Source organism: Nicrophorus vespilloides, unplaced genomic scaffold (assembly GCF_001412225.1).
Source record: "Nicrophorus vespilloides isolate i.1.1-1 unplaced genomic scaffold, Nicve_v1.0, whole genome shotgun sequence".
NCBI lineage: Eukaryota > Metazoa > Arthropoda > Insecta > Coleoptera > Silphidae > Nicrophorus > Nicrophorus vespilloides.
In genome coordinates this window covers 24,945-35,869 of record NW_017097622.1, presented here as the reverse complement: position 1 = coordinate 35,869, position 10,925 = coordinate 24,945, and the positions used below count along the sequence as shown (strand labels likewise).

General features: G+C 28.9%; 1 protein-coding gene across 1 annotated transcript in view; it reads left to right on the top strand.

The window, feature by feature from the left end:
• LOC108560571 (ADP-ribosylation factor-like protein 4A) overlaps nt 1-10,925 on the top strand; it is a 32,868-nt gene that overhangs the window by 954 nt on the left and 20,989 nt on the right. The window lies entirely within an intron of this gene.

Below are 10,925 nucleotides of genomic sequence, written 5' to 3'. Positions count from 1 at the left end.
CTCTAACTGATCTTGCATTTTCCTAATACGTTAAAAGTTATTTATTTAATCCTCACAATAAATAAACTTTAATCACAAATAACTTATATAGTACGGAATACTGAGTATTGATCTTTAAGTAACTAAGTTTTATTTTATTAAATAACCCATATATTCGTTATTTAGAATCAAGATTTTCTTGTAATGATGTAAAGGTCTTATATTTCTTCAAATAATTTAGTTTACTTTTACTAAATTCGTCAATATTCTATGATAAAAGTTGTATTTTTTAAGTTGTTATCATATTTTTATCAATTGTTATGAATTATTTATCAATATATAATTTAGTAAAATATCCCATTTCGATAATGAAATGTTTATTCAAAAATTAAAGTGAATACTAAATGTTAGGAATTTTTCTTACCTATACCTATGAATTTGATATGAGAATACAATAGCTTTCAATTACCAAAACTATCTTACCTATAAATATTTACAGTGAATAATTGTGAAATTATTAAATGGATTTCATTTTGACACAAGATTGTGATTAATAATCCGAACGACCCTACTAAATTTGATTATGCAGTAACTATGACTACCGAAATGGCTACTTTCACTGTCTGGGACACAGCCGTCTATGAACCACTTAACAATCTGAAACCCTCCGAGGGATCATAGAAACCTTCCATCAAATTGCAATTCCCAGTCTGAAATGCTGGTGCAAGTTCCGGCACATTTCGAACCCAATTCAATTACCACAGCCAGCAGCGCAGCATAATCATCCTCTTCCAATTGACACATATTGAAAATTCCAAACATGCATATTTACTCGTGTGTGTGTCAATTGTAATTTACTAGAATTTTGAACAGAGTTTTTCATTCGAACTTTGTTTCAATTGATGAAAATACCATCAAAATAAATGACAATTTTGATTGTTGAATTGAATCATGATTACTTCTAATTGTAGACATTACAAAAGTCACAAAAAATAGATTTAGTTTGAAATTATCAAACTTAGCTTCATATAAAGTGAATACTGGAAAAGACTGCAAAAAAAAGTTATTCAATTTGATGTAAATACTGAAATAATCTAAAAAAAATGTTGATTAATATCAAAGTTAGAGTGAAATTGAGTATTGTATAAGAGAAATTATTAATTAGTAACTGAATCTATATTTGTGAAATGTTTATGAGATTTAAGAGCTGTTAGTTGTTACATAAATAATTCGGTCAGTGTTACGAATGTGTTCTTTAATAATAGACGTACTCTTAAAGTATTACGAAAGCTGAACTAGTGAGTTGTCTGGAACTTGATTAATGGTTGCTCGATAACATCTTACACACTTGCACGATTCGGTTATAAACGCAAGGTGTTTTGAATAGTTGCAAAAGTATGAGCAAAAAAAATGATCACTTATTTACTGTATAAAACTGTTTAAAAACTATGTAAATCCTTTAAAAAAGACCCCTTATTTTTTGATGAAAACAGTTTAAAAATTTTGAAAATCTTTTAAAGAAGTAAATGTTTTGAAGAAATAAAAGATTATTTGTTTACTGCTTAAAATAGTTTAAAAACAATGGAAATTATTTATAGAAGAAAATATTTTGAATAATTTCGAAGTAGAAAAAAATCACATATTTATTCCAAAAACTATGGAAATCCTTTAGAAAAGTAAATATTTTGAATAACTACAGAAACGTGACAAAAATATGATTTATTTATTGTTTAAAACACTTAAAAACTATGGAAATCATTGAGAAAATAAATATTTTGAATAACTTCAAAAGTGGAAAGAAAAGATCACTTATTTACTGTTTAAAACAGTTTAAAAAACTTTGGAAATCATTTAGAGAAGAAAATATTTTGAATAACTAGACGAAATATTACATATTTTCTTAAAAGCTATGAAAATTATTTAAAGAAAACAATAGTTTGAATAAGTACAGAAGTAGATAAAACAAATGTCTTATTTACTACTAAAAAAAACTATGGAAATCATGTAGAAAAGAAAATATTTTGACTAGCAGCAGAAATAGAGAAAAAAACACTTATTTTCTGATGAAAACAGTTTTAAAAATTTTGAAAATCTTTTAAAGAAGTAAATATTTTGAATAATTATAGAAATGAAAAGTTAATTTTTTTACAGCTTAAAATAGTCTAAAAACTATAGAAATCATATAGAATAGTAAATAACAATAGAAGTGTGACAAAAATATGATTTATTTTAAGTTTAAAACACTTAAAAACTATGGAAATCATTGAGAAAATAAATATTTTGAATAACTTTAGAAGTGGAAAGAAAAGATCACTTATTTACTTACTTAAATATTTTGAATAACTAGACAAAATATTACATATTTCCTTAAAAACTATGAAAATTATTTAAAGAAAACAATAGTTTGAATATGTACAGAAGTAGATAAAACACATGTCTTATTTACTAGTTAAAATAGTTTTAGAACTATGGAAATAATTTAAAAAAGAAAATATTTTGAATCTTTACAGTAGTAAGAAAAACAGATCACTTATTTACTGAAACCAGTTTAAAAACTGTGGAAGTCATTTGAATAAGGAAATGATTAGTTTGCTTTGATAATGGTAGTGATAGTGCTTCGTCTGCGTCTTCTTCGATAAGAAGTGTAATAAACGAAGAAATCATATATTTTTTTAATCTTAAATATTTACACGATAAATCGTCGACGTATCAAGGCGATCAATCATCGCGGCAACAGCTATGTTTACTCATGCTCATGAGAAAGAAAGGCCTAGTGAGATCACCGGCTTTGTTTTGGTTTAAATGCAAGTAAGCATAATGCGAAGCCAGTAAACAACATCCACTTACAAACAATAAATATTAGTGAGCGTTGAAAAACAACACGACTTGTTTGTAAATAATTCCAAAGAATTATTTCCCCTCATAACTAGAATTGTAACTAGTTCGAGAGCATCAAACATTTATTATTATTTTTTTCCCACTTAACTGGTTGTCTGTCAAAGCCGTGTGAGAGACTTCATGCGGGTTTTCGTGTGTCAGACTTGAAATCCTCTTCAGGTTCTCAAGAAAAAAAAAGGCGGCATTACACATATCAAAAACGTAATGCAAGGAGATTCAAAAAGCGAACGAAAAATAGAAATTTCCTTCCCGTTTAACACGCATCATGTTATAATTGTAATTCTTTGAATTAAGAATTGGCTTGTAATTCATCATCATATTAGATTTCTCGACTGCTTTCCGATTTGTTAGCTAATAAATGCATTAATCATGTTTTCGGGTCTGATGACTGAGCTCTTTTCATATTTCGTTCGCAATCTGTTGAAGCGTTTTCAAACCATTCCTCACTTACGATCGAACGGATTTCATCAAAAAAATATATTAAATTGATGATTGTTGTTAAACACAATTATAAATGATTGAATGTTTGAAATTAGTTATTAATCATCAAAAATCTATCCATTCAAATATTGAGAAACTTAAATTACTTCTTATTGAAATATATGATATGGTAATCATAAAAATCATGATATTGCTCAAATTTATATCCAGAATATTGTAATATGAATAATTCTCTTGGAAAAGACTACTGAAAATGTTGAAAGATTTGATAAAAACCATAAATATATTGAGAATATTATATGTATTAATATGAATAATTGTCTTAAATTATAAAGAATACTTAAATGTTTAAAGATTTGATAAAAATATTAAGATTTGTTAACGATTTTTTCAAATATTTGGAGTTATAAATGTATGCAGAATGTATTAATATGAATAATTTTCGTGAAATATTGAAAATGTTGAAAGATTTGATAAAAACCATAAATATATTCAGAATATTGTAGGTATTAATGAATAATTCTCTTGAAATATAAAGAATACTTAAATATTGAAAGATTTGATAAAAACATTAAGATTTGTAAACGATTTTTTCAAATATGTAGAATCATAAATGTAACCAAAATATTGTATGTACAAATATGATTCTCATGAAATATAAAGACAACTGAAAATGTTAAAAGATTTGAATAATTCTCAGCAAATGTAAAGAATACTTAAATGTTGAAATATTTAATAAAGACAGTAAGATTTGTGAACATTTTTTTCAAATATTTGAAGTTATAAATGTTTGCAGAATGTATTAATATGAATAATTTTCGTGAAATATAGACAATACTTAAATGTTGAAATATTTGATAGAAACATTAAGATTTGTGATTTTTTTTCAAATATTTGGAGATATAAATGTATTAATATGAATAATTTTCGTGAAATATAAAGACTACTGAAAATGTTGAAAGATTTGAATAATTCTCATGAAATATAAAGAATACTTAAATGTTGAAAGATTTAATAAAGACAGTAAGATTTGTGAACATTTTTTTCAAATATTTGAAGTTATAAATGTATGCAGAATGTATTAATATGAATAATTCTCGTGAAATATAAAGACTACTGAAAATGTTGAAACATTTGATAAAACCATAAAGATTTGTTAACGATTTCTTCAAATTTTTGTAATGATAAATATAACCAATATATTGTATGTACAAATATGAATAATTCTCATGAAAAAAGAAGATTACTGAAAATGTTGAAAGATTTGATATAAACCATGAACAATTCCTTCAAATATATCGATACAGAATACAGTTGAACCTCTTTTAACGAGTTTAATTCGTTCCAAAAATTCCGGATTTTTACTCGTATAGTGAAACATATTCAAAAATAGACATAATATGTGTAAACAAGTTTTAAAAATGATGTAACAATCCGAGACTTCTCTTCTCGTCGTCACTCGTTATGCGAAACGTCGCTTTGTACAAATATAAGTAAATATAAAGACTTTGATGGAAACGTTGAGTGAGTCCCCATTTTTTTTTGTTTCTGTTCAAAATTTATTGTTCTTTAAAAATGTAAAAATCTCTCATGTTTTTGTCAATTCATTCTATTGAAAGAAGTGTTGAAAGGTTTGATAACAAAAAATTACCTCTTAACGTCCCAAAAAAATTGTAGAGAAAATATATAAATCTCATGAAATAGAAAGAAGTGTTGAAAGGTTTGCTGAATAAAAAAAAATATATGACTATCATAACAATTTGTGCTGTATTACATTTATTATTTATATATCATAAGTTGGTTACTGTTTGTACTTCTGATGAACATTATATGTATTCTGAGCGTTGTCTCCGGAGCAAACGCCGAGGCCGCGCACTCTTCATTCGGTCTGCTCTTCGTCTATTTATTATTCTTCACGCGCTGAACGAAAGCACTTAAAGAAAAGAAACCCGAAGAACTCTTTAAAGAAATGAACGACTCGAATCCTAACTCTTATTTATTATGTAGCAAATACCGAACATTACTCGTAATTCTATAGAAAAAATGCACACAATTTTAATTTACTTTTATAGCCAATACACATTTTAATTTTTTAAACTAAATCATTTTGAAGCAAAGTACGTTTTGTTGGAATTTAAGTTAAATAATGAAGAAATCTCTTGAATTATTAAGTTTATAATATATTAAAAAAAATGATTTTTTTTTTGTAAGAAAATTTGCACAATTTGTATTGTTGTAATTATCATCTGAATTTTAGCTTTAATGAACTGAATTATTTCTATAAAATACGCTTTTATTGTAAATTAGTTGTATTTAAATCCATTTATATACTTAAAATGCGTGTATGAATTGTAAATCATATCCATACGCGTACGCACAAATTTATTTATTTTTTTTAAATTTTCAAAGTACAAATACCATTAAAATTATGTATGACATGTAGTAAATATTCCTGCGTTGCATAGAAACATGAAACAATGTACACGACCAGAGTGGTGATAATGTTTATTACGAGCCATTTAGATTTGTCGGTGCGAGAATGTTACGATTTACGATGTGGAAACATGCATTGTTTTTATTCGACGAAAAGTAACGGACGACGCGATGTGACGTGCTCGATCGGATGGACTAGATTTTCGTTTTCAACCAGAAAACCGTTTGCTATCATCATCGATGATGTCGTTTCCAAGGTAACATAAGTGGCGGAGGCAACAATGTTTTCGAACGGTTTGGAAGGGGACGGACGGACATCCAATTGAAATCTATTGCAGACACACGCAGCATCCCATAAATTAAGGTCAAATTTTCGACCTCCGTAAATATTCCGCACCGTTCAACAAGTCGCGAAACGATGAGAGAAGAGTGACCACTGAATTCCATTCGAATCTAGTACAAATTTCCTGGTACTCAGCGTGATTTTTTTCTGGTAGTTTTTGTGTTAGATCGAAAGAGAAGATCTTGTACCCCTGCGGTTTTGGGACTGAGAAGATTACAAGATAGTAAATATTTGAGTTATTGTTGTCCAAGATATATGACAGTTCTATAAAAGATCGTTTTTATTCGTGTATATATGTGTCAACAGATATGTCATGATAACTAATAATAATTGGTACTCCTAACTGTCATTTATGACTTATGTCAAGCGTTTTATCACTTTACGTGATTATGTCGTATATATTCGTCATGGTTTATTGTATGACGAATATATTCGCATAAATAAATACGCTTGCAACAAAAAACGTGACCACCGGGGGAGTCAGTACATACAATACATCAAGCCGCTTAAAGTGTTAAGGATGCAGGACAATAAAAAAAAATCTGTACTCAATTTAGGATTAACATGATTACCAATAATAGTTGATACACATAACTGTCATTTTTTACTTATGTCATGCGTATTAAGGATGCAGGTCAATCCTATAACAGTTGGTACTTTTAGCTGTCATTTATGATTTATGTCATACGTATTAAGGTTGCAGGACAATAACAAAAAATCTATACTAAATTTAAAATTGACAATCCTCATGATAACCTATAGTAATTTGTATACATAGTTGTCATTTCTGACTTATCTCATGCCTATTAAGGATGCAGGACAATCCTATAACAGTTGGTACTTCTAGCTGTCATTTATGATGTATGTCAGACGTATTAAGGATGCAGGACAATAACAAAAAATCTATACTAAATTTAAAATTAACAATCACCATAATAACCTATAGTAGTTTGTATACATAGTTGTCATTTTTGACTTATCTCATGCGTATTAAGGATGCAGGACAATCCTATAACAGTTGGCACTTCTAGCTGTCAATTATGAGGTATGTCATACGTATTAAGGATGCAGGACAATAACAAAAAATCTATACTAAATTAATAGTTAACAATCACTATGATAACCTATAGTAGTTTGTATACATAGTTGTCATTTTTGACTTATGTCATGCGTATTAAGGATGCTGGACAATCCTATAACAGTTGGTACATCTAGCTGTCATTTATGACGTGTGTCATACGTATTAAGGATGCAGGACAATAACAAAAAATCTATACTAAATTAATAATTAACAATCACCATGATTACCTATAGTAGTTTGTATACATAGTTGTCATTTTTGACATATCTCATGCGTATTAAGGATGCAGGACAATCCTATAACAGTTGGTACTTCTAGCCTTTCATTTATGACGTATGTCATACGTATTAAGGATGCAGGATTATAAAATAATTTAATCTGAAATTTACTTAATCTCATTAATTACATCAAATTATTCAGTTTTCATAATTGAATCAATAAATTTTAACATTTAATTAACTATATTACAATTTGCATGTCAATTCTATATAAATCAATAACGAATAATTGTTTAATAAAATTTATAAATCTGATTGAAATATTAAAATAAAGTAAAAAAAAAATGTATGCATCCAAATTAATATCGCATTCGCAAATATTGTGAACTCGCAATAAAGTCAATATTTCATTACATTTTCCCAACAAACAAACAAAGTATTCCAATAAACGTGCACAAAAATGCATCAACTCGTTGCGGTATACACATTTTTTTTTTGTTATATACTTTTGTTCGAAATTTTCATTTTATATTTTCAATGGAATTAATCCCCGGGACGTTCGCGCAAATAAAATGGAAAATGTGACGTGGAAAATGTAAAATACATGTATCGGGCATTTTCCATCGGAATTAAAAGCCTTTTTACGGCGCGAACGCGAATTTCCCAATGAATAAATAAAACGGAACGCGCCATTAAAATTGAATCCATTCCCGTTACGAGAGAAAGCACGTATACATTTATGGAAAACTTCTGGAAAAATGCTAACACTTGCGTATTTTGGTAAATTGGAAATGGTGTTAACGAAAACATTGATGTTATTGGTACGTTTATTGTTTGACATATGCGTTTGTTATGGTAGCATTTACATAGATTTTAATTAGATGTTGTTACAATACTGTTTTCTAGAATAAATCAATGTTAATGGTAATATTAATAGGTGGGATGATGATGTAACGGAATGCGGCGCTTCGGACTCCTTTAATCCTATTAAAGATAATGGGTTTGCACCCACGTCGAATCGAATTTCGTGATGGTCACGGATGACACGAGGCGAGAACTGAACACGTGCATTCCTATTCAATTCGAATCAATCCTACATCGACAATACAACGGTCATCTTTTACTATTCGCAGATGAATTCCGCGAAGCGTCGCTTCCGGATGTGCTAATGACTCGGTAAACTCTTCAGATGTGTTTGCACAAACCATTATGAAGGATGTTTTTCATAATTTTTCTGAAAATAATATGTTGAAACTCGTCACTTGGCACATGCCTTCCAAGACTTTGGGGCTTTGATCATCCCACACAGCCGTCTCTCTACTTGTTGACAAAGGACCGCATATTCCAATTTCTCACAAATCACAAAGATCAACGCATATATTTATATAACAATTTGTAAACATTTATGTTAAAAAAAATATGTACATAACTAAATAGTTATCATACATTATCTTATTTAGTATATTATATACAAGTTATTCATGTATATAATTTACTTAAGTATTTTTTTAAATGAAACTTCCATACTGAACTTACAGCATCAATTTCATAATTTTGCTTGTAAATTTCAGAAAGTTTTGTTACAATTCATGAAAATAACTATATTTTCCAAATGACTTCAATTACATAATATAACTGCATTTATTGTTACTAAATTTAATGAAATTTAATAAAAACGTTTGATATTTTTTGTTCAATATCTAATAAAGTAATGAATGAAAAATAATTTAAAATATTGATGGAATGAAACAACATAACACTGCTGCAAGATGAGGAAAGGTCGGACTGCCGCATTCGACTAGAAATCCCGATGTTTCGAGAAACTCTTGAGCAAGAAAGAAGAAGTTTCTCGTCGAACACGTTTATTGGAACACACACACATATCGTTTATTGTTTTCGGTTGGCGGATTCGAGAAGTTTTCTGCACAATGCAACAACGGGATGCTGCAGCCGATGTGCAGACTCACAATACGTGCAATTAGATTACAAACAACAAAAAAATCCTTCACGCTGCAATGCATCCGAAATTCATTCTGGATGACCGAAGATATTGTGAATAAGTGCATGAATTAATTTCCAGTTGAAGTGATTGTTGAAACGCTTCAGTTATTGATTTTGCTCTTTCATCCCTTTAATAAACTTTAAGCTTTCATCGGGGCGCTAACAATGGCTTTATTTTGTGTCGTCGGCAATTCGGCTGCAACGTGCAGTACATAGATTTCCGTTGACAAGCGGCGAGATAGGGAGAAAATTGGATTGCCTCCAGATATATGGCGAATGCTCGGGAGAAAGCTTCAAGCTGAAGATATATAATATTAATTATACTCTGCAGCCGACTTATCTTCACTGCTCTCGAGGACCAAATGGTGCGGCAGCAATTCCATCCCTCCAAAACTACTACCAACTATGCGACTTGCATCTCTAATTTCGCAGAACCACACGACACTAGTTCTACTCCAAACAACACGAATTCAAGCAACAAAAACAGTTTAATCAACTTACGAAACAAACATTACGTAATTTGCCAAGTAATCATAGTTGTAAAGTGTTAAATTCGCATATTTTTAAACACTTTTATATAAAACTTTGAATTAATTTCATGTACAATTTTATCAATAAATGTATTATATTTCAATATAATTATTATAAAATAGTGAAAAAAAAGAGTAAAAGTTTTAATTTATTATATTTATTTGTTTATAGTCAATTTCTATAGATAATTACAAAATACTGTTGATAAATAATTGCAGGATGAAATTTTTGTTGTTGTGCTGTGTACATTTTTATAAATTCGATAATGTTAACAGCGATTTACCTTAAATAATAACCATGATCATGATCGTTATTAAAGGTTTGCTGCTTCTCCATTATATAAATCTTTATGATAATTTTACGGTGCTTAAATTTAAGTGACGACCAATTGCGTTTTCAACCGAAAACAACAACTAAAGACAACTAAAAACTGAAAAAAATATATATGTATGAATAATACGACATAATATTATGCAGAAGAGACGCCAAAAATTTTCTGACTCCGATGAGCGCATTATGTAAAACGGCGACGCTAATTGAACGGACTCGGGGAGTGCACGTCTGGCGTTCGTCGCTCTGTTACGCAATTGTTGTAATTAGCGAGGCGGAAAGTTCACGGCGATTTCATAATTGGAGACGAAAGAGAGGCATTATTCAGCTTTTCTTACCGCAACACACAAAAATACGAAGTCGCAATAATTAAAAAACAAAGAACAAAAAGTTTTTGTTGTTGTAGAAAACAGAATTAAAGGTGTTTTGTAATTAATTCGTTTATAATCTTGAAAACATATTGAATTATGTAAAGAAAAAATGATAGATTAAAACAAGTATATAAACATATTTTGTAAATGATGAAAAACGAAATGATATTTTCAATATTATCTTAGAGGATTTTTTTTTGTAAATAATAAATATGGCGGATATATCCGCCGTTCGTCTGAAAAGGATCATTGTTGCAATATTTGCTTAAGAAAATGTGTGAAGATGTATTGTTTTCTTA